Source organism: Lagenorhynchus albirostris, chromosome 9 (genome assembly GCF_949774975.1).
Source record: "Lagenorhynchus albirostris chromosome 9, mLagAlb1.1, whole genome shotgun sequence".
NCBI lineage: Eukaryota > Metazoa > Chordata > Mammalia > Artiodactyla > Delphinidae > Lagenorhynchus > Lagenorhynchus albirostris.
Genome location: NC_083103.1, coordinates 85,841,049 through 85,867,554, shown reverse-complemented (window position 1 = coordinate 85,867,554; position 26,506 = coordinate 85,841,049).

Genomic DNA, 26,506 nt, shown 5'->3' with positions numbered 1-26,506 from the left:
GAGGCCCGCATACGCCCCCTGCAATAAAAGAAAGTTAAATAAAGATATTCACATTTAAAAATAAAAGAAACTGAAAGAATTTGTTGCTATCAGATCTGCCCCTCAAAGAAATAAAGAATGTCTTTCAGGGACACCATATAGGAACTCTAGTCTATGGAAAGAAACAATATCACCAGACATTTTAATTATCTGATATATAAATCAGAATCTAGAGTAGATACAATATTTCATCTAAAATGTTCAGTTTTCAACAAAAAAAATGAGACAAAGAAACAGGGAAGAATGACCAATACTTAGGAAAAAGCAGTCTTTTCTTCTCTAACTTAAACAGATATAATTGTTTAAAACAATAATTATAACACTTTATTGTTGGATTATAACATATGTAGGTGTAATGTATATGCATGAAGGAGGAGGAAGAAATGGAGCTTATTGTAGCAAAGTTGGTATATTTTAATAGAACTTTTGTATTTACCTGAAGTAGATTGCAATAAGTTAAATATGAATAATCTCTAGAACAACTAAGAAAATCACTTAAAAATATAGCTAAAATGAACAAAAAGGATGGTACACTAACAAATATTTTTAAATGCAGAAGAAAGAAGTAAAGAAAGAAAGAAACAAAATGACATGTGATATATAGAAAACAGACTGCAAAATGGCAGAGGAAAATCCAACTGTATAAAAAATTACCTTAAATATGAACAGATTAACCATTCCAATCAAAAAGCAGAGGTTGTCAGACTAGATATAAAATCAAGAAACAACTCTATTTCTCTATTAGACAAACAATTTAGATTCAAAGGCACAAATAGTTTGAAAATACAAGGATAGTAAAAGATATACCATACAGACAGTAATTATAAGAGAACTGGAGTAGCTATATTAATATCAGACAAAATGGACTTTAATAAAGAAATATCACTAGGGACAAACAGGATATATCCTAATGATAAAAGGGTCAGCAGGAATAACCATAATGTATATGCACATAAGAAAATGTCTCAAAATGCATGATGAAAAAAGTTAGATTTGAAAAGAGGAGTAAAGAATTCAACATTTATGGTTATATATTTGAAAGCTCCTAGATATAAAATAAGCAAGGATATATAGGATTGAATGGCACTATAAACTATCAGGGCCTAATTGACATATAGAACATTTCATGCAATAACAAAATACACATAATTTCCAAGCACAAATGGAAAATTTTTCAGTTTATGCAATATTCTAAGACATAAAACAAGTCTCCATAAATCGAAAAGGATTGAACTCAGGCAAAATTTGTTCTCCAGTCTCTGAATCAAATTAGAAACTGACTACATAAAGAAATTTGATAAATCTCCAAAAATTGGGGGGTTTAAATAACACACTTCTAAGTAATACACAGTTTGAAGAAAAATAAAAAAGGTAATATTAAAACATCTTTAATTGAATTAAAATGAAAACATGACATATAAAAATTTTTGTGATGCCACTAAAGCAGTGATTAGAAGGAAATTTAAAACTTTAAAGTTTATATTAGGATAAAGGAAAGAACTAAAATCAATAATTAAGCCTCTATATTTGGAAGTTACAAAAAGATGAGCAAATCAAACCTAAATTAAATACAGGAGAAAATAATGCACATCAGAGTTCAAATCAATAAAACAGAAAAGAGAAAATAAATCAATAAAATCAAAGAATCAGAATTATTCTTTGAAAAGCCCCCCAAATTGAAAAATTTTATTTATTAACTGGCAATGAAGCTAGACACGAAAGAGATCAAATTACATGATTCCATTTATATAAAGTTTAAAGACAGGTAAAACTCATTAGTCAGTGTTAGAAGTAAGGATAATGATTGGAAAGAGACATAAAGAAAAACTTCTAGGAGTCTGTAATTTAATTTTGTTGTTGTTGTTGTTGTGGGTTGTGATTATGTTAGTGTGTTCACACTTTTAAAATTCATGGAGCTGTTCATTTATCAACTGTGAACTTTTCTGCATGGCTTATACTTTAATAAATATTTTGTTAAAATTACAAAACACAGTGGATAGTTTTAAAGAATAAACACAACTAAAGAGAGAAGTAAAGACCAGGAAGAGAAATATGAATAGAAAAGTTATGCAATATGCAAGAGAGACAAAGGGATGGAAACATGAAAGAGAGATTAAAAAATAAGGCCATTGAAATTCATATAAAACTTATCAAAGTGACAAAAATCCTTAAATAATCCTGTAACTATTACAGATATCTAATGAGTAATCGTCAATCAACCAACAAAGCAAGCACCACAACTAGACAGCTGTGCAGATATGTAACCACCTCTCTTAAGAAACAGAAAAGCTTAGTCTTATACAACTAGAAAAAAAAAGAAAATAGAAGAATAGAAGAATAGAATAGAAGAAAAAGGATATTTTACACATAAATAGAAACTTATACAACACACTGTCTAGTGGAAAACAGTAGAGAAATAAGGGATTCTTCAGAAAAATGTACTATGACAATTGGAAACCTAATTTGTGAAGTAACAGAATTAAGCAGGGAAGACGAAACAATCACAGGACTAAAACACAATGTTGTCTCATGGTTTTCTCCAAATGCAAGTATTTTCATTGTTATTTTCCCAATTTTGGCTACACGCTGTAATGCAGGCAGATTTATGACACTGTCATAAATATAATACTTACAGTAAGAAAAACACTCTTGTAATCATTGAATTATCACTCGAGTGCCACTCAGTGTAACTGTCATCGTCAGAACGTTCTTTTCATGCCAGGTAAATATTCGATAAAGAATATTTTTGGACTTGGTTTAATTGTAATTCCCACTGAGATATTATATCTGTAGTGCTTGTGTCTAAAACAGTTAAACCATTGCCATAATGATTCTGCAGTTCTTCAGTTACCTTCTTGCGATGGATGAGCTGAACTGAATCTATCTGACAGAGCTCTCTTTTGTTCAGAGGTTAGGGTATCTCAGCTCTAGGAGAATGACTTGAACTGGTTTACATTAAATTTGTGGCTTCCAATTAGAATAATATACAGCTCTGTAAGAAAACTACCCCTCTCAATACATATAAAGAATAAAAAGAAGCTATAAGTAATGAATAATTGAAGAAATGATATAATCTCGGATTTGGAGACTAATGAGACAGAAAAGGATTATTTATATTTGTGTTTAAACTCCATGACCTCACTATCTGTAGAGAAAAAAAAAAAAAAGAAAATTAACTGGCTTTACTCTGTGGAGAAAAACGTCAACCCTTGATTGCTATAATTAGAATTTTATTCAAAACAGCTATAATTTAGTTATTTAAAGAATTATTATATGTGTTACTTGCAAAATAAATGAAACTGTGAGTTATTGCCATGGAATTTTAATTAAATTAGTTTCATTTGTCAAAAAATATGCTGTTTACATTTTAGGAGAGATGAACCAAAATAAAATATAATATAAAGAATTCCATCTCAAAACCCTGCTAGCCCTTGTCAGCACCACTGTACATCCTCATAGGATGTGCTTGGGTGTACATTTCAGTTAAGGCTATAACCTGATCAATGCACCGTTGTAGAAAACACAGAGGAACTGCTCTTTGTAAGCCTGTCAGCTAAGCAAACAATCATTCTATTTCATAAAAGGGATGAGACCTAATTGATCAAGGCCATCTTGAAGTTTATGGAGCCACTGTGACAAAGAGCAGACACCTGAGCTCTGTTATAAATGAAACATCAGTTGGGCTTTGGAGAACTCATGGACAAATGTGGAGCCATAGACATGTCTAGAGAAGATTCAGACATTAGGGCAGGTACATGACACCCTAGTACAAAAGCTGCAAGGCTAAATTTGCCTAAACTGATGAGCCAATAAGTTGTCAAATCCTTTCATTTTCACAGTGCTTCTTGCATCCTTGTCTTCTTTTACATTTTGCTACCACAATCCTAGCTCAGGCCCTCATTACTTTTTCTTTGGAATAATGGTTTAGAATATGATAAGGGTCTCTTTCCTGATATTGCTGCCTCTGTTTTTGCCTCTAAACTGCCCTCTATACAACTGCTGAATTACCACCCTAAAGTTCATGTTACATATTCTCATCTGTTATATCTGTTCCCCAAATCTTTCCATGGTTCCCTGATGCCTCTTTTTATTTTTTCATGCCATATACTCATAGTCTAATCTCTCACTAACATATAATCTCCCCAAACTGCATTACTTGCAGCTTGATTGTGCCTGCAATTTTCTTTTCTCCTTTGCAAATCAAATTCTCCTACTCATCCTATAAGACTCACTTCACTTGCCTTCTTTTGTCTACTTCTTTTCATGACAGGCTCCAAAACCCAGTGTAGCTCACTTCTCCATCTGTAAAGCTGATCACATTGTATTCCAGTTATTTAGATTTACATATTTCTGCTTCTAAATGTAAGCACCTTGAATTCATGGGTTGCCTCAGTACCTAACACAAGTGTTTTTCTGACATGAATATTGCTTGATATTTTGTTTACGTTAAAGAGTGAGACAAAGTGAAAGAAGGCAAATGTATGTTGCAACTTTACTCATTTTTTTCAGTGGCAGGAGTGACTTCTTTACTGATTTGGATAATAGTTTTGAATACTGGACGAATATTTTCTGAAGTTTTTGTGCTACAGTTGACGCTTGAATAACATGGGTTTGAACTTTGGGGGTCCACTTACACTCAGATTTTTATCATTAATACCTATTTAGTTATGGTTGGTTGAATCCATGGATGCAGAACTGGACACAGGGTTGACTGTAAAATTACACATGGATTTTCAACTGCATGCAGCAGGGCCCCCTAACCCCCATTTGTTCAATGGTCTACTGTATTTATGTAACAGTTACAGACATGACATACTTTCAAGTATGTAAATACACCCAGTGTATTTACAGTGTAAATACACCCACCACAGCTGATTCAAACTACAAATATAATGCCCCTCAATGCAAAGCCAGGAGGTGACGTGCAGTAGCACAGCATTATTTCCACTATAGAGATTCAATAGATGTAAATAGCATTCAAGCATAGAGAATAGTAAAATATAGAAAAATAATTAGGGAGTGGTGATTTTTCAGTGTCCTTTTACTAATGTATCTTACTTAACTCTAAGTTTATATAATTTAATTTTTAACAGTGACTGTTTAACCAATTCACAAAACGCCTGAAAATTTAACAGTTGACTCATGAGATTGTAGAAGTCAGCTGCAACATAGCACTGAATTATTGTTGTTGCAAACACTATACAAAGCACCATGGGGAATATAGAGTAGGTGCTCAGAAAACTTTTACTAATTTAAATACAATCTGATGGTTTGTCACATACCATCATCTCTGGGTTCTGCTGGGACATTTTCAAAGATAAGTATAAGATCTGAATTTACTCTGGGCCCTATGACCTGAGGATGGGATTAGATGCTCACATCACTAACTTTCCTTTTTTTTTTTTTTTTAATACCTCAAACATTTTAGAAAATCTAAAACATTGAAAAGTAGACAGAATCTTATGTATTGATCAAGTTTCAGCAATTACCAATTCCTGAGTAATTTTGTTTCATCTATATTCCCACCCCATCTCTCTTCCAATAATCTTTTTTTTTTTTTTTTCAGGAGCACTAACTTTCTGAAGCTCAACACTGCCTTGGAGATTACAGGAGAGGGAGAGAAAGGGTTTTCCCATTAGGTTACCTTGAAACCAACAGTTTTCCTACAAATAGAGTAACATATGCCTTGTATCCCTGAATGACTCAATGATCAAATGTTCCTTGGATTTTCTTGGTACTACTTTGGTATTATTAGGAGTCTAAAATGCCATAGGCCCCAGATGTTTGAGTTAGAAATCAAAGACGGTATATAATGGTTAAATTTTTGCAACCACATTGATCTATGTTAAAATCCCATCTTGCCCTCACAAATTTTGTAATCTTAGGTAAATCATTAACTTAAGTGAGTTTTCTTACTAAATGAGCACTAAATTATTGGTAATTGTAAGGAATCAATAAAAATCAACTAAATGAAAATTATGCAGGCCCAGGGATTCAGTCGTTTGATGAACTGGGTATGTGCAAGGAAATTTCAATGCCCCTCCACCTCCACCTTCCCATATACACATCAAACACTATTTTTATTAATGGAGAAAATATTATATTTCTAACCCTCAAGAATCTCTCCTCTTCCTCACTTCCCATAGCCCTTTGCTATCTGGATAGACATTTTTAATTTAATTATATGTGCCTGTACCTTGTTCTTTAATTTCTTTATATTTGTATATCTCGCTTTCCTACTTCTTTATCCTCTTCACCACTTCATATCACATGTCTGCCTATACCAAGCTAGACTGCAAATTCCTGAGGACTGTGATCTAAACATGAAAATTGTTCATGGACTTTCAGCAGTTTATAGTGTCTGGTAAAGGTTTAGACACATGGTCATTTGTGAGTATCTGCAGAAGTTGATTCCCTAATTATGAGGCAAAAATAAAAGTTCTCCTAAATAAATACTTCAGGTTTTACAGGTCAAAGTGGTGACTCTTAGAGAATATCTAGTTTCATTTCCATTCACAGCTGGAGGTAATGGTCTTGGATAAGAAGTTGTCTTACTTGCTTAATTACCCAAAAAATGAGCAGTTATAGAAGAATACATAACCCTCAACTCCAAATCTTTTTTACTTGATGATTAAATCATATCATCATAGAGATAATGACCTGACACAGATTTTTCAAGAAAGACAAATGAATATTTTCCTCACTTTTTCCTTTTTTCTACCATAATCTTTCCTAAATAACCTGAAAACATATATCAAAACAGAAACAGAGTCACAAACTTAGAAAACAAACATATGGTTACTGAAGGGGAAAGGTGAGGAGGAGGGATAAATTAGGAGGTTGGGATTAACATATACACACTACTATATATAAAATAGATAATCAACAAGGACCTACTATATAGCACAAGGGAACTCTACTCAATACTCTGTAAAAACTATATGAGAAAAGAATCTGAAAAAGAATAGATATATGAATATGTATAACTAAATCACTTTGCTGTACACCTGAAACTAACACAACATTGTAAACCAACTATATTCCCATATAAAATAAAAATTAAAAAAAGAGAAAGAATCCTGCCATTTGCTACAATGAGGTTAAACCTGGAGGACATTACACTATGTGAAATAATCCAGACAAGGAAGAGAAATACTCTATTATCCTACTTATATGTGGAATTTAAAAACATTGAACTAATAGAACCAGAGAGTAGAACTGTGGTTACCAGGGCTTAAGGGGTAGGGAAAATAGGAATATGTTGATCAAAGGGTACAAACTTTCAGTTACAAAATGAGTAAATTCTGGGGATCTAATGTACAGCATGGTGACTATAGATAATCATACTTTATTTTATATTTGAAACTTGCTAAGAGAGTAGATCTTAAATGTTCTCACCATACCCCTTTTTCAAAAATGGTAACTATGTGAGGTGATGGATGTGTTAATTAGCTTCATTGTGCTAATCATTTCACAGTGCATAAATAAATCAAACCATCATGTGCATAACTTAAAGGTATACAATTTTCATTTGTCAATTACACCTGAATAAAGCTGAGAAAAATAAGATTAAAAATATATCAAGAAGAATTTAAAACAATTATCAGCACTTCATTAGCATATATGAACAAGGAATAGTGTTATGTAAAAAGAAAGAATTTCTAATGTTTTTTCACATTAACTTTAAAAAATCAAAGGTGAAAATGATGAGTCTGCTGGTAAAAATAAAGTTTACATATAGCTCACTTGAAACAAGTAATAATCTATCATGAAAATGATTCAAACCATGTTCCTGAGCATATTCAAATAATTCAGAGTAAGTCCCACTCTCTGTTATTAAAGTTTATGTCCAATTTTCAAGGTAAATTTTATTTATTTTAATTTTCTTTTTTCTTGGGATATAATTTATGTACAATATATCCTAAATGCTCAGTTCAATAAGATTTAACAATAATATACATCCTTGTAATCAATAACAAAGAGAAGATATAGAACATATCCATCACTCCAAAAAGTTTTCTAACAATCTTCTGTAACCAGTCTCTCAAAGGGAATTACTTTCTGAATAACAAGATAAATTCATTTTGCTTGTTCTAAAACCCTACATATTTGAGATCATACAGTGTGTACTCGTTTGTCTCTAGCTTGTGTCCCTCAGAACAATGTCTATGAGATTTAACCATATATTGTGTTTATCAGTAGTTTGTTCTTTTTACTGCTGAGTAGTATTACATTGATTAATATAACACAGTTTGCATGTAACTGTCCAGTTTTCCCAGCACCACTTATTGAAGAGACTGTCTTTCCTTTATTATATATTCTTGCCTCCTTTGTCATACATTAGGTGACTACAGGTGCGTTGATTTATCTCTGGGCTTTTTATCCTGTTCCAATGATCTATATTTCTGATTTTGTGTGAGTACCATACTGTCTTGATTACTGTAGCTTTGTAGTATAGTCTGAAGTTAGGGAGCCTGATTCCTCCAGCTCCATTTTTCTTTTTGAAGATTGCTTCAGCTATTCAGGGTCTTCTGTGTTTCCATACAAATTATAAAATATTTTGTTCAAATTCTGTGAAAAAATGCCATTGGTAATTTGATAGAGATTGCACTGAATCTGTAGTTTGCTTTGGATAGGATAGTCATTTTCACAAAATTGATTCTTCCAGTTCAAGAATATGTTATATCTATCCATCTGTTTGTGTTGTCTTTGATTTCTTTCATCAGTATCTTACAGTTTTCTGAGTACAGGTCTTTTGCCTCCTTAGGTAAGTATATTCCTAAATATTTTATTCTATTTGTTGCAATGGTGAATGGGATTATTTCCTTAATTTCTCTTTCTGACCCTTCATTGGTAGTCTATAGGAATGCAAGAGATTTCTGTGCATTAATTTTGTATCCTGCAACTTCACCAAATTCATTTATTAGCACCAGAAATTTTCTGGTGACATCTTTAGGATTTTCTATGTATAGTGTCATGTCATCTGGAAACAGTGATAGTTTTACTTCTTCTTTTTCAATTTGGATTACTTTTATTTCTTTTTCTTTCCTGATTCTTTCCTGATTTCCTAGCCTGACTGCCATGGCTAGGACTTCCAAAACTATTTTGAATAAAAGTGGCAAGAGTGGACATGATTGTTTTGTTCCTGATCTTAGAGGAAATGCTTTCAGTTTTTCACCATTGAGAATGATGTTTGCTACGAGTTTGTCATATATGGCCTTTATTATGTTGAGGTAGGTTTCCTCTATGCCCACTTTCTGGAGAGTTTTTATCATAAATGTGTGCTAAATTTTGTCAATAGCTTTTTCTGCATCTATTGAGATGATCATATGGTGTTTATTTTTCAATTTGTTGATATGGTGTATCCCATTGATTGATTTGAGTATACTGAAGAATCCTTTCATCTCTGGGAAAAATCCCACTTGATCATGGTGTATGATATTTTTAATGTGTTGTTAAATTCTGTTTGCTATTATTTTGTTGAGGATTTTTGCGTCTATGTTGATCAGTGATATTGGTCTGTAATTTTCCTTTTTTTGTGTTATCTTTGTCTGGTTTTGGTATCAGGGTGATAGTGGCCTTGCAGAATGATCTTGGGAGTGTTCCTTTCTCTAACATTCCCTAACTCCATACACAAAAATAAACCAAAGTGGATTAAAGACCTAAATGTAGGGCTAGACACTATAAAACTCTTAGAGGAAAACATAGACAGAACACTCTTTGACATAAATCACAGCAAGATCTTTTTGACCCACCTCCTAGAGTAATGAAAATAAAAACAAAAATAAACAAGTGGGACCTAATCAAACTTAAAAGCTTTGCACAGCAAAGGAAACCATAAACAAAGTTAGAAGACAACCCTCAGAATGGGAGAAAATATTTGCAAATGGAGCAAGCTGACAAGGGATTAATCTCCAAATATATAAAGAGCCTATGCAGCTCAATGTAAAAAAAAAAATCCAATCAAAAAATAGGCAGAAGACCTAAATAGACTTTTCTCCAAAGAAGACTTACAGATGGCCAAGAGGCTCTTGAAAAGTGCTCAACATCATTAATTATTAGAGAAATGCAAGTCAAAACTACAATGAGGGTTTCCCTGGTGGCGCAGTGGGTGAGAGTCCACCTGCTGATGCAGGGGACACTGGTTCGTGCCCCGGTCCGGGAAGATTCCACATGCCACAGAGCAGCTGAGCCTGCACATCCGGAGCCTGTGCTCTGCAACGGGAGAGGCCACAACAGTGAGAGGCCCGCATACCACAAAAACTACAATGAAGTACCACCTCATACCAGTCAGAATGGCCATCATCAAAATATCTACAAGCAATAAATGCTGGAGAGGGTGTGGAGAAAAGGGTACCCTCTTACACTGTTGACGGGAATGTAAACTGATAGAGTCACTACGGAGAACAATATGGAGGTTCCTTAGAAAACTAAAAATAGAACTAACATATGACCCAGCAATCTCACTCCTGGTCATATATCTGGAAAAAAACACATAATTTTAAAATATATATGCACCCCAGATTTCATCACAATACTGTTTACAGTAGCCAAGACATGGAAGCAACCTGAATGTCCATCAACAGAGGAATGGATAAAGAAGATGTAGTACATAGGTACATATATACAATGGAATATTACTCAGTCATAAAAAGGAATGAAATTGTGCCATGTGCAAAGACGTGGATAGGCCTAGAGTCTGTCATACAGAGTGAAGTAAGTCAGAAAGAGTAAAACAAATATCATATATTAATGGTATTAGAAATTGTTAAGTTTCTAAATCATGGAATTTATAAAAATGGTACAGATGAGCCTATTTGCAAAGCAGAAATAGAGACACAGACATAGAGAACAAACGTATGGACACCAAGGGGAGAGGGTGGGGATGGGTTGGATTGGGAGATTTGGATTGACTTATGTACACTACTATGAATGAAATAGATGGCTGGTGAGTGCCTACTGTATAGCACAGTGGGGGAGGGAAATGTGGTAAAATCTGTTTGCAGCACATATATTAAGTTAACTTTAAAAATGCATTCTAATATACATTAGGTGCAGACAAATACTGTTTGATTCCACCTGTATGAGGTACCTAGAATAGTCATATTCATAGAGTCAGAAAGTACATTGGTAGATGTCAGGGACCGGGAGTGGGGGTTGGGGAGGGGGAATGGGGAGTTTGTGCTTAAAGGGGCAGAATTGCAGTTTAGGAAGGTGAAAATTTTGGGAATTGGAGGATGCGGAGAGTTGCTTAACAATGTGAATATACTTAGTGCCACTGAACTGTACAGTTGAATATGGTTAAAATAGTATATTTTATATTATGTGATTTTTGCCACAATAAAAAAAAATTAAGAAAATATAACACAGTTGTTTATTCATTCTCCTCTGAATAGACATTTAAATTGTTTCCAGGTTATAACTATAATGACTAAATCTGCCAAAAAATTATTGTAAAAGTCAATATTGTGGAGATATGTTTTCCTTTCTCTTAGATATATTTATAGGAATAGAATTGCTAAATTGTAGAATAGATATACCTTTAATGTTGTGAAAAACTGTAAATGTTCCCCAAAGTGTTTGTACCTTTCCACACTCTCACTAACGATGAATAGAAGATTAATAGCTCCACATCCCTGGCTACATTTGGTGTTGCCAGACTTTTTGATTTTAGCCTTATAGTGGGTTAGATAGTTTTATTTTACATTTATCTGATGGCTAGAAATGCTGACTATTTTCTCATGTGCTAAGTGGCCATTCTTATATTTTGTTTGGTGAAATGACTACTCAAGATTTTGGTCATTAAAATTTTTAATTATGATAAATATATATAGTATAAAATTTGCCATTGTAATCATTAAGTGTACAATTCAGTGGTATTAATTACATTCACAATGTTGTGCAATTATCATCACTATCTATTTCCAAAAACTTTTTATCAACTCGGACAGAAGCTCTGTAACAATTAAGCAATAACACCTCATCTTTCCTTTCCTCCAGCATCTGGTAACCTCTAATCTAATTTCTCTTTCTATGAATTTGCCTATTCTAGATATTTCATATAAATGAAATATAATGTTCCCTTTGTGTGTGGCTTATTTTACTTCACGTAATGTTTTCAGGTTTCATTCATGTTGTAGCCATGTATCAGAACTACATACCTCTTTTTTTATGGCTGAACAGTATTCCACCCTATGTATATATCATGTTTTGTTTATTCATGCATCGGTTGAATGGACACTTGGTTTGTTTCTACCATTTGACTATTGTGAATAATGCTGGAGTGAACATTGATGTACAAATATCTGAGTTCCTGTTTTCAATTCCATTGGGTATATAACTAGGAATTGCTGAGTCATATGGTAATTCTATGTTTAGCTTTCTGAAGAACCACTAAACTCTCTCCACAGTAGCTGCATGATTATACATTCTCACTAACAATGTGTGAGTGCTCCAATTCCTCTCCCTTCTCACCAATACTTATTTTTCATTATCATCATCATCATCATCATCATCATCACCCTGGTGGGTATGAAGTATTATCTCATTGTGGTTTTGACTTGGCTTCCCCTAATGACTGATGATTTTGAGCATCTTTTTATGTTCTTGTTGGCCATTTGTGTATCTGCTTTAGAGAAATGTCTATTCAAGCCCCCTACCAATTTTTAAAATTAGTTTGTCTTTTGTTTCTTCACTAGTGGGAGTTTCTTATATATTCTGGCTATTAAATTCTTATCAGACATATAGTTTGTAAATATTTTGCCCCATTCTGTAGGTTATCTTTTAATTTTACTTATAAGATCCTTTGCACACAAGCTTTTAATTTTGATGAAGCCCAATTTATCTTCTTTTGTTCTTGTTAATGTTTTGGTGTCATATCTAGGAATCCATTGCTAAATCTATGTAATTAAGATTTTCCCCTATGTTTTCTTCTCAGATTTTTGTGGTTTTATCTCTAATATTTAGGTCATTGGCTAAATTTGACTTAATTTTTCTATGTGGTGTGAGGTAGGGGTCCAAATTATTCTTTCATACGTAGAAATACAGTTGTTCCAGCACCATTTGTTGAAGAGATTGTTCTTTCCCCATTGAAGGGATGTGGCACTGTCAAAAATCAAATAGCCAGATTTTCCTGGTGGCACAATGGTTAAGAATCTACCTGCCAATGCAGGGGACATGGGTTCAGTCCCTGGTCTGGGAAGATCCCACATACAGCGGAACAACTAAGCCTGTGATCCACAACTACTGAGCCTGTGCTCTAGAGCCCACGAGTCACAACTACTGACCCTGCATGCACAACTTCTGAAGCCAGAGTGCCTAGAGACTGTGCTCCACAATAAAGAGAAGTCACCGCAATGAGAAGCCTGCACACTGCAATGAAGCATAGCCCTTTCTCGCCCCAACTAGAGAAAGCTTGCATGCAGCAACTAAGACCCAATGCAGCCAAAAATAAATTAAATAAATAAATTTCAAAAAATCAAATAGCCATAGATGTACAGGTTTCTTTTTGAACTCTCAATCATACTCCATTGGTCAACATATGTATCTCAATGCCAGTATCACACTGTTTTGATTACCATAACTTTGTACTAACTTTTGAAATCAGGAAGTGTTGGTCCAACAAATTTGTTGTCATTTTCAAGATTGTTTTGACTATTTGGAGTCTATTGCAATCCATACAACTTTTAGGGTTGGCTTTTTTATTTCTTCAATAAAGCTGTTGGAATTTTGATAGAAATTACAATGAATCGGTAAGTAACTTTGGGTAATATTGACATTTTAACAATACAAAGTCTTCCTATCTATGAATACAGGATGTCTTTCCACTTACTTATTACCACTTTAATTTCTTTCAGCAAAATTTTGTAGTTTTCAGTGTTTAAATCTTTTACTTTATTGGTCAAATTTACTCCTAACATTTTATTCTTTTACATAATATTACAAATGTTATTGCTTTCTTAATTCTCTTTTCAGATTATTCTTTGCAGGTGTATAGAAGCACAACTGATTTTATATGGTAATCTTGTGCTGAGTTTATTTACTAGCACTAGTAGCTTTGTTGTGGATTCTTTGGGTTTTGGGTTTTTTTTTTTTTTTTGTATATAGAATCATGTCAGCTGAGAATATAGTTTTACTTCTTTCCAACTTGTATGCTCTTTATTTCTTTTACTTATCAAATTTTTCCAACTAGAACTTTCAGTATGATGTTGAAAATACTGGTGAAAATAGGCATCCTAGTCTTGCTACTGATCTTAGAGGCAAAACTTTCAGTTTTTCACCATTAAATATGATGTTATCTGTGAGTTTTTCATGAATGCCCTTTATCATGTTTTGGAAGTTTCCTTCTATTTATAATTTTCTGAGTGTTTTTATTATGAAAGGGTGCTGGATTTTGTCAAATGAGGTTGATTTTTATCAATTGAGATGATTATGTGTTTTTTCTTTGTTCTATTAATGTAGTTTATTAAATTGATCAATTTTATTATGTTGAACCATTCTTGAATTCCTGGGATAAATCCCACTTGGTCATAGTATATAATCCTTTCAATGTGCTGTTTAGTTGGTGAAATAGTATTTTGTTGAGAATTTTTGCATGTATATTCATAAGGGATATTCAACAGTAATTTAATTTTCTTCTGATGTCTTTTTCTGGCTTTGATATGAGAATAATGGTGGCTTCATAGGATGAATTGGGAGTGTTTCCTACTCTTCAATTTTTTAGAAGAATTTGAGAAGAATTGGTGTTAATTCTTCTTTAAATGTTTGGTAAAATTCATCAGTGAAGTCATCTGGTCCTGAAGTTTTCTTTGCTGGGAGTTTTTATTAGTGATTTTACCCCTTTTTTTGTTAAAGGTCTGTTAAGATTTTCTAATTCTTCTTGAATCAGTTTAGGTAATTTGTATGTTTTTAGGAAAATGTCCACTTCTTTTATCTAATTTGTTGGCATAAAGTTGTTCATAGTATTCTCTTCTAATTCTTTTTATTTCTGTAAGGTAGGTAGCAATGTCTCAATTTCTATTTCTGATTTTAGTTATTTGTGTCTCCTCTTTCTAATTTATCATTCTAACTAGAGAGTTGACAATTTTATTGATATTTTCAAAGAAACAACTCTTGTTTTCATTGACTTTCTCTATTGTTTTTCTATTCTTTATTTTGTGTATCTCTGTTCTGATAATTATTTCCTTCCTTCTGCTAGCTTAGGGTTTAGTTTGTTCTTTTTCTAGTTCCTTAAAGTGTAAAGTTAGGTTACTGATTTAAGGTCTTCTTTTTCAATGTAAGTGTTTACAGCTACATATTTCACTGTAAGTGTAATATAAGTGTAATGTATTATATATGTGCATATATATTATAGCCATGTATACATAAATATACTTTTATATATTTATATATACATACATATATAAAAGCCATTTACATACATATATACATATACACATAATGACTTAGCATTGCTTTCATTGCATTCCCATAAGCTTTAGTATGTTGTGTTAATATATATCCTTACTTTCATTTAATTCAAGATGTTTTAAATTTTCCCTTGAGATTTCTTATTTGGCCCACTATTCAAAAGAGTGTTCTTTAACTTACATACATTTGGAGATTGTCTAGTTATTTCTCTGATGTTGATTTTTCGTTTAATTCCATTGTGGTCTAAGAATATACTCTGATTTCTAATCTTTTAAATTTAAATTTTGTTTTATGGCCAAGAGTGTGTTCTATCATAGTTAATGTTCCATGTAAGCTGGAGATAAAACTGTATTCTGTTTTGGGGAAGAGTTTCCTATAAATGTCAATTATATAAAGTTGACTGATAGTGCTGAGCAGGTGAATAATGTTGTTAATTATTTTCTTTCTGCTTGATCTATCAATTACTGAAAGAGAGGTGTTGATATCTACAACTATGACAGTGAATTTGTCTATTTCTACTTTCAGTTCTATCAATTTTTGCCTCATGAACTTTGACACAACACTGTTAAGTGTATACATATTTAAGATTGTTATTTCTTCTTGGAGAATTGACCTTTTATCATTATACGATGGCCTCCTTATTCCTGATAGCTTTGTTGTTGTTGTTCTGAAGTCTGCTTCATTTGAACTAATATAGCCAAGCCAGTTTTCTTTTGATTAGTGATAGCATTGTACATCTTTTAAAAGATCTCTTTACTTCTAACTTAAGTTTTTGTAATTAAACTAGATTTCTCATAGAAAAAAAAACAATTTTGCCTTATTTTATCTACTTTGACAATCTTTTAATTGTGATTTAAAATGATATCAATATTGATATCTACCATATTTGTAACTGTTTATCTACCATATTTGTATTTGTGGCATTATCTATTATATATTTTCCCCCCATTTTTTCTCCTTTTTCTGATTTTTTTTTTTTTTTTTTTTTTGCGGTATGTGGGCCTCTCACTGTTGCGGCCTCTCCCATCGTGGAGCACAGGCTCTGGATGCGCAGGCCCAGCAGCCATGGCTCATGGGCCCAGTCGCTCTGCGGCATGTGTGATCCTTCTGGACCGGGGCATGAACCCACGTCCCCTGCATCAGCAGACGGACTCCCAACCACTGCACCACCAGGGAAGCCCCTTTTTCTGATTTTTAATTTAGCATTTTAAGAGTTCATTTTATCTCCTTTCTTAGCGTATATACCTCTTTTAAAAATTTAGGAGTTTCTTCAGAGTTTCCAATATTCATTTTTAATTAATATAAATCTATAGTTAAATAACAATGTATCATTTCATGTGTTATACAGGTACTTTATAACAAAGCATTTCCAAATCCTCCCATTCCTCATGGCATTGTTGAAATTTATCTCACATTCAAATGTCATAATCAGGGATTTCCCTGGCAGTCCAGTGGTTAAGACTCTGCACTTCCATTGCAGGAGGCATGGGTTCAATCTCTGGTCAGGGAACTAAGATCCCACATGCTGCACAACACAGCCAAAAAAATAATAATAAAAAAATTTTAAATGCCATAATCAACCAATACATTATTGCTGTTAATACTTTAAATAAATTTCTGTCTTTTAGATCAAGTAAGAAAAATAAAAATAAAATATTTATTCCTTTTACAGTACTGTGTCCATTGTGATATAGGTCACAAATTTCTGATCTATATAATTTTCCATGTTCCTGAAGAATTATTTTAACATCTTTTGCAGGGCAGGTTTGATGATGATTAATTCCTTCAGCGTTTGCCTGAGAAAGTCTTCATTTCTCCCTCATTTTTGAAGGACAAATTTTGCTATATGTAGAATTCTAAGTTGGTGGGGTTTTTTTCTTTTAACACTTTAAATATTTTACTACACTTTCTTACTTGCACAGCTTCTGATGGAAACTGCTCTAACTGATTTTTGCTCCTGTATAGGTAATTTCCACCCTTCCTCCACCTCTGGCTTTTTTCAATATTTTCTCTTCTTTGGTTTTACGCAGCTTAAATATATTCCTAGGTGCAGATATTTTTGGTATTTAGTCTTCTTGGTATTCTCTGAGTTTTCTGTAATATTTTACAGAATAATTACAGATCTGTAATATTTTCTATCATTAATTTTGGAATGTTCTTGGTCATTATTACTTTAAACAGTTTTTTCTGCTCTGTTTTCTTTCTCCTCTTTCTGATATTCCAAATATATATTTGTAATGGTTTGTAAAATTTTCCCACAGTTTTTGGATGTTCTGTTCTTTGTTTCTCCTTCTTCTTTTCATTTTTTTCTTGTTTCATTTCAGTTTGGAAAGTTTCTATTGAATTATCCTGAAGCTTATTAATTCTTTCCCCATCTATATTGAGTTTACTGATAAGCCTATTAAAAGCATTTTCATTTCTGTTAATGTGTTTTTTTTATTTCTGGCATTTCCTTTTGATCCTTTCTTACAGTTTCTATCTTACTGCTTACATTACTCACCTGCTTTCGGATGTCATCTACTTTTTCCATTAGAACTCCTAACATATTAATTGTGGCTATTTTAAATTATTTGTTTGGTAATCCCAACAACTGTGTCATATCTGATTTTGATTTTGATGCTTGCTTTGTTTTCTAATACTGTATTTTTTCTTGCCTTTGACATATTTGTAATTTTTTGCTGAAAGCCAGACCTATTGTATTGGATAATGAGAACTGCAATGAATAGGTCTCTGTTGTGAAGATCTATGCTAGTCTAGCTAGGAGTTGGGCTGTGTTTAATGTATGCTCTAACTGTAGGTGCCAGAGCCTTGAAATTCCTCTGGTGTCCTTGTTTTTGTCTCCCCTCTTGATTTGGACTTTCCTTAGTAATCTTCCTCAGAAGGAGTCTACATCTTGCAGCTCTTTCAGCTTTAATCCCCTGTTGTTATACTGGAACTCTGTTAGTGTGGTGATATAGGGTAGGAATAGGGAGTGTGATTTAATATCAGTTTTTTGTGGACCTGTGTCTCTGAGCTGGGACCTTCACAAATGTTTTTCCAATGGTATAGTTCTACCTTTCCACCAAGGTGAAACAGGAAGTCTATGTAAACCTGGAGTCAGATAAATCTCCTTATCCCAGTTGAGGTAACAGTCTGGTAAAATATTTCCCTCTCAAGAGTCAGCCTTTGTTTTGGAGAAATACTCTGAATTATTTCACAGTGATAAATCTGCTCCTCCTCCTATCAGTGCTACGATGAAATCTTTCTTGGATCTTTACTGTGAGAACCTGATGATACTCCTGGATGTAACATCCTCAAAATTCAGCACATGGACTTCTCCTCTAGATGCCTGAAGTGTCCCTTTGTTATGAAGTCTTGCTTCTCCCAGAGGATAAAATTAAAAGACTAAAGTTCTAATCTCTATAGCAACAAAACACACCCATGAGTGTCTTGGAATCATGATTCTCTATATGTCTTGATGATCTCATTGTTTACAAGTGTAGTATTAATTTCAAAATATTTGGGGATTTCAAAGATATCATATTGTTACTAATTTCTAATTTAATTCTACAGTGTCATAGAACACACACTGTATGATTCAAGATTTTGGCATTTATTGAAGGATACTTTAAGGCTCAGCATGTGATTTACACTTGAAAACAATCAATGTGTATTCTGAAGTTGTTGCATGTTCTGTAAATGTCAAGTTGGTCAAGTTGTTCAGCTCTTCTTTATTTTTACTTTTTTTTGTCTATGTCTTGTATCATTAAAGAAAAAAGTTAATAAAATTTCTAAAAATGAATGCAGATCTTTCTCTTTTCCCTGAAGTCCTTTTCTCTACACGAATTTTTAAGCTTCGTTATTAGTTGCATATCATTTAGGATTATTTTGTCTTGCTGATGAGTTGATCCTTTTATCATCATGAAATAACCTTCTTCATATCTAATAATATGTTTTATTTCAAATTTGAGGAGTTACCAAGATGGCAGAGACCCTGAGCTCACCTCTTCCCAGGGGGACACCAAAATTACAACTATTTACAAAGAAACTACCCATGAGAACAACCTGAAATCTAGCAGAAAAGATCTACAGCTAAAGATATAAAAAAGGAATCACAATGAGAAAGGTAGGAGACATGGTATAGTCAAGACCCACACCTCCAAGTGAGCAAACCACAAACAAGAGGATAATTAAAATTGTGGAAGTTCTGCCTAAGCAGTAAGGGATCCAAGCTCCACATCAGTCTAAGGGTCCTGCTCAAGGAAGATGAGCCCCCAGAATGTTTGACACTGAAGGCCAGTGGGGCTTATTTTATGGAGAGCCAGAGAGCTGTGGGAAATAGAGACTTCACTCTTAAACGGTGTACATCAAATCTCACATGTTTTGGGACACAGGGCAGAAGCAGTAATTTGAAAGGCACCTGAGTCAAACCCACTTGCTTGCTGATCTTGCTGATTTCTGGGAGAACCTCCAGGAGAGGCAGGAGGCAATTAAAAACTCACTCCAAGGACATAGATGCTGGCAATAACCATTTTTTAGAGCTCATCCCACCATAAGAACACTGGTGCTAGCAAGTGTCATTTTGGAATCCTCCCACTAGTTTATTAGTTCAAGGACATGGCCCCAGCTGGCCAGCTGGCTAGCTGATCCCCCATTCACACCAGGACCCAGCCCCAAATGCCAGAGGACCCAGGACTCGGCCCAACCCACCAGTGGACCAGCACCAGCCCTGGGATCAACCTTAACCAATAGTGGGCAGACACCAGTCTTATGAACATGGAGGCCATGCAGCCAGCTGTGTCAGTACCTAGCACACTTATAAGCAGGCTGGTACCAGCACCAGGACCCCTGCAGGCCAACACCAACACTGGAACCTCCAGGGCCCTGTAGCCAGATACCCCAGGACAATATTCTGCTAACCAGTGGGCCAGCTTTAGCCCTGGGTACACCAGCAGGCCAGCACTAGCTTCAGGTCCCCTGAACTCACAGCCAAAGACCCTAGGACCCAGCTCCCCTCACCAGTGGGCTGACACTAGCACCAGGACTCAGGCTCACCCACTATTGGGTCAGCACCAGTACTGGGACACCCAGGGCCCTGGCCCTGCCTATCAGTGAGCCAACCAGACCCTGGACCACTATAGCCTGCAGTAAGTTGTGACAAAGCCCAGTCCCACACTAGCCAGCTAAGACCACACCTGTATGCCCTGGGCTCAGGCTCCATATAACAGTAGACTTACACAAGCTCCAAGACACCTCAAATCCTAGAGCCAGCCATAAGAAGAATCAGTCTCAATCATCAGCAGGCAAGCACCAGCCCCAGGACCACCCCACCCCCCTGAATCATGGCCCTGACCACAGCAGACCATCACTAGCTCTGAGATCCCCAGCCAGCAGCCAGCCACCTTGGGACCTGGCTCTACTCACCATTCATCCAGTACTAGACCTGGGACCCCATGGGGTTCCATAGCCCATCTTCTCATAACCCAATACTGTCCACCTGCATGCTGACACAAGTATCACCCCAGCCAAGCAGCCAGCCATGCCAGTACCAGGCCCTGCCAACCAGCAACTGGAAGCCTCCACAAAAGACAAGGCCAGCAATGAACCATCTACTAGCATACCCATAGTAGTCAGTCTGCTACAAAAGAATACTCATGCAGCTCATATAGAGGGTACCCCTAAAGTATATAACTCTGGTGGCCCTGATGGCATTTCCTATAAAAACTACTTCTCCAAGATTGGGAAATGTAGCCAACCAAATACATAAAAATTAAAACAAAAAATTAAGCAAAATAAGGCAATAAAGAAGTATGCTCCAAATGAAAGAACAATATAAAACCTCAGAAGAAAAACTAAGTGTAATGGAGATAAACAATCTACCCAATAAATAGTTTAAGGTAATGATCATAAAGATGTTCAAAGTACTCGGGAGAAGAATGAACAAACAGAGTGATAAGTTAGAGGTTTTTAACAAAGAGCTAGAAAATGTAAATAAACAGAGCTGAAGAATAAAATCACTGAAATAAAAAATACAGTAGAAGAAATCAACAATAGATTAGACAGAGAGAGGAACAGATCTAGTGATCTGAAAGACAGAGTAGTGAAAATCACTGAAACTGAATAGAGGAAAAAAAGAATTAAAGAATGAGGACAGTTTAAGAGACCTCTGGGGCTACATAAGCATACTAACATTCACATTATAGGGGTCTCAGAAAGAGAGGAGAGAGAGAAAGGGGCAGAGACCATATTTGAAGACATAATAGCTGAAAACTTTCCTAACATGGGAAAGGAAGCAAACTCCCTGATCAAGAAATCACAGAGTCCCAAACATGACCAAACCAAAAAGAACCACACCAGGACACACTATAATTAAAATGGCAAAAATTAAAGATAAAAAGAATATTAGAAGAAGCAAGGAAAAAGAAACTAGTTACATACAAGGGAACGCTCATAATACTATTAGCTGACTTTTCAGCAGAAACTCAGCTGTCCAGAAGGTCATTGCACTATATATTTAAAGTGATGAAAAGGAAAAACCTACAATGAAGAGTACTCTACCCAGCAAGGCTTTTATTCAGATATCAAGGAGAGATCGCAGTTTTATAGAAAAGTAAAAGCTAAAAGAGTTCAGCACCACAAAACCAGCTTTACAAGAAATGTTAAAAGGAACTCTCTAAGTGGAAAAGAAAAGGTCAGAGCTATAAATATGAAAATTATGAAAGAAAAAAGTCTCAGTGGTGAACACAAGGTAAAGAAAGTAGTAAATCAACCACTTATAAAGCTAGGAGGAAGGTTAAAAAACAAAAGTAGTAAAATCATCTGTTGCCACAATAAGTAGTTAAAGGACCCAAAAATCAAAAGGATGTAAAATATGATATCACAAGTGGTAAATGTGGAGGGGGAGATAAAATGTAGGGTTGTTAAAACATGTTTGAACCTTAAATATCAGCAACTTAAAATAATATATATATATAGAGAGAGAGAGAGAGAGAGAGAGAGAGAGAGAGAGGGAGGGAGAGAGGGAGGGAGAGAGGGAGGGAGAGAGGGAGGGGGGGGAGATTGCTATATAAAAGCCTCAGGGTAACCACAAACCAAATATCTATAATAGATATACACAAAAAAAGAGAGAAATGAATCCAAACATAACACTAAAGATAGTCATCAAATCAGAAAGGAAGTGAGCAAAAGAAGACAAAAGGATCTACAAAGAACCACAAAAAACCTCAAAAACAATTAACAAAATGGCGTTAAGTACATATATATCAAAAATTACTTTAAATGTAAATGGAGTAATGCTTCAATCAAAGGACATAGAGTGGTTAAATGGATACAAAATCAAGACCCATGTATATATATGCTGCTCACAAGAGACTCACTTCAGATCTAAAGACATACACAGACTAAAAGTGAGGGGATGGAAAAAGGTATTCCAAGCAAATAAAAAACAAAAAGAAATCCGGGGTATCAATACATATGTCAGACAAAATAGACTTTACAACAAAGACTGTAACAAGAGACAAAGAAAGACTTTTCATAATGATAAACAGATCAATCCAACAAGAAGATATAACAATTGTAATATCTATATACCTATTATAGGATCACCTAAATGTGAAAGCAAATATTAACAGACATAAAGGGAGAAATTGACAATAGCACAATAATATTATGGGACTTTCTCACACCACTTCTGTCAATGGACAGATCATGTAGAGAGAAAATCAATAAGGAAACACTCACTGACCATAAACAATACTTTAGATCAGATATACTTATATATATATATATATATATATATATATATATATATATATATATATGTAAAATGTTCCATGCAAAAGCAGCAGAATACACTTTTTGTTTTCAAGTGCACATGGAACATCACCCAGAATAGATCACAGGCTAGGCCACAAAACAAGTTTCAGTAAATTTAAGAAGACTAAAATCATATCAAGCATCTTTTCTGACCACAATGCTATGAAACTAGAAATCAACATTAAGAAAAAACTGCAAAAACCACAAACATATGGAGGCTAAACAATATGCTGCTAATCAGTAAATGGGACACTGAAAAAATGAAAGGGGAAATAAAAAAAATACATGGAGACATATAAAAACAAAAACATAACAATTCAAAATCTATGGGACAGAGACTCTGGGAGGGCTCATGCCAAAGAGTGCTTCCCAGAATTTCTGCTGCCAGTGTCCTGGTCCTCATGGTGAGACACAGCCACCCCTACCTCTGCAGGAGACCCTCCAACACCAGCAGATACATCAGAAATACATCTACATGTGGAACAACTCCTAGAGAACACCCACTGAATGCTGGAAGAAGACCTCAGACCTCCCAAAAGGCAAGAAATTCCCCAAGTACCTGGGTAGAGCAAAAGAAAAAAAAAATAAACAGAGACAAAAGAATAGGGACAGGTCCTGCATCAGTGGAAGGGAGCTGTGAAGGAGGAAAGGTTTCCACACAGTCAAAGCCCCTTTGCAGGCAGAGACTGCGGGTGGCAGAGGGGGTAAGCTTCGGAGCTGCAGAGGAGAGCAGAGCGGCAAGGGCGCGGAGGGCAAAGTGGAGATTCCCACACAAAGGATCGGTGCTGACCGGCACTCACCAGCCTGAGAGGCTTGCCTGCTCACCCGCCGGGATGGGTGGAGGCTGGGGGCTGAGGCTCCAGCTTCAGTCAGATCGCAGGGAGAGGACTGGCGGCGTGAACACAGCCTGAAGAAGTTAGTGTACCATGGCTAGCTGGGAGGGAACCCGGGAAAAAGTCTGGACCTGCCAAAGAGGCAAGAGACTTTTTCTTCCCTTTTTGTTTCCTGGTGCACGAGGAGAGGGGATTAAGAGCGTGGCTTAAAGGAGCTCCAGAGACGGGCGCAAGCCTTAGCTATCAGCATGGACACCAGAGACGGGCATGAGACGCTAAGGCCGCTGCTGCCACCACCAAGAAGCCTGTGTGCAAGCACAGGTCACTATCCACACCTCCACTCCAGGGAGGCTGTGCAGCCCGCCACTGCCAGGGTCCCGTGATCCAGGGACAACTTCCCTGGGAGAATGCACAGCGTGCCTCAGGCTAGTGCAACGACATGCCAGCCTCTGCTGCCACAGGCTCACCCTGTATTCCGTGCCCCTCCTTACCCCAGGCCTGAGTGAGCCAGAGCCCCCAAATCAGTGGCTCCTTTAACCCAGTCCTGTCTGGGCGGGAATAGACACCCTCAGGCGACCTAAATGCAGAGGCGGGGCCAAATACAAAGCTGAACCCTGGGAGCTGTGGGAACAAAGAAGAGAAAGGGAAATCTCTCCCAGCAGCCTCAGAAGCAACGGATAAAAGCTCCATAATCAACTTGATGTACCTGCATCTGTGGAATACCTGAATAGACAACGAATCATCCCAAATTGAGGAGGTGGACTTTGAGAACAAGATATATTCTTTTTTCCCCTTTTCCCCTTTTTGTCAGTGTGTATGTGTATGCTTCTTGTGAGATATGGTCCGTATAGCTTTGCTTTCACCATTTGTCCTAGGGTTCTGTCCATCCATTTTTTTCTTTTTTTTTAAACAATTTTTTTAATAATTATATTTTATTTTAATAACTTTATTTTATTTTATCCTCTTCCTTTATTTCTTTCTACTTTTTCTCCCTTTTATCCTGAGCCATGTGGATGAAAGGCTCTTGGTGCTGCAGCCAGGAGTCAGTGCTGTGCCTCTGATGTGGGAGAGCCAACTTCAGGACACTGGTCCACAAGAGACCTCCCAGCTCCACATAATATCAAATGGCAAAAATCTCCCAGAGATCTCCATCTCAACACCAACACCCAGCTTCACTCAATGACCAGCAAGCTACAGTGCTGGACACCCTATGCCAAACAACTAGCAAGACAGGAACACAACCCCACCCATTAGCAGAGAGGCTGCCGAAAATCATAATAAGGCCACAGATACCCCAAAATACACCACCAGACATGGATCTGCCCACCAGAAAGACAAAGTCCAGCCTCATCCACCAGAACACAGGCACTAGTCCCCTCCACCAGGAAGCCTACATAACCCACTGAACCAAATTTAGCCACTGGGGAAAGACACCAAAAACAACAGGATCTACAAACCTGCAGCCTGCAAAAAGGAGACCCCAAACACAGTAAGATAAGCAAAATGAGAAGACAGAAAACACACAGCAGATGAAGGAGCAAGATAAAAACCCACCAGACCTAACAAATGAGGGAGGAAATAGGCAGTCTACCTGAAAAAGAATTTAGAATAGTGGTAGTAAAGATGATCCAAAATCTTGGAAATAGAATAAAAAAATGCAAGAAACATTTAACAAGGACCTAGAAGAACTAAAGAGGAAAGAAACGATGATGAACAACACAATAAATGAAATTAAAAATACTCTAGAAGGGATCAATGGCAGAATAACTGAGGCAGAATAATGGATAAGTGACCTGGAAGATAAAATAGGGGAAATAACTGCTGCAGAGCAGAATAAAGAAAAAAGTATGAAAAGAACTGAGGACAGTCTCAGAGACCTCTGAGACAACATTAAATGCACCAGTGTTCGAATTATAGACGTCCCAGAAGAAGAAGAGAAAAAGAAAGGGACTGAGAAAATATTTGAAGAGATTATAGTTGAAAACTTCCCTAATATGGGAAAGGAAATAGTTAATCAAGTCCAGGAAGCACAGAGAGTCCCATACAAGATAAATCCAAGGAGAAACATGCCAAGACACATATTGATCAAACTATCAAAAATTAAATACAAAGCAAACATATTAAAAGCAACAAGGGAAAAGCAACAAATAACACACAAGGGAATCCCCATAAGGTTAAGAGCTGAACTTTCAGCAGAAACTGCAAGCCAGAATGGAGTGGCAGGACATATTCAAAGTGATGAAGAAGAAAAACCTACAACCAAGATTACTCTACCCAGCAAGGATCTCATTCAGATTTGCTGGAGAAATTAAAACCTTTAGAGACAAGGAAAAGCTGAGAGAGTTCAACACCACAAAACCAGATTTACAACACATGCTAAAGGAACTTCTCTGGGCAAGAAACATAAGAGAAGGAAAAGACCTACAATAATA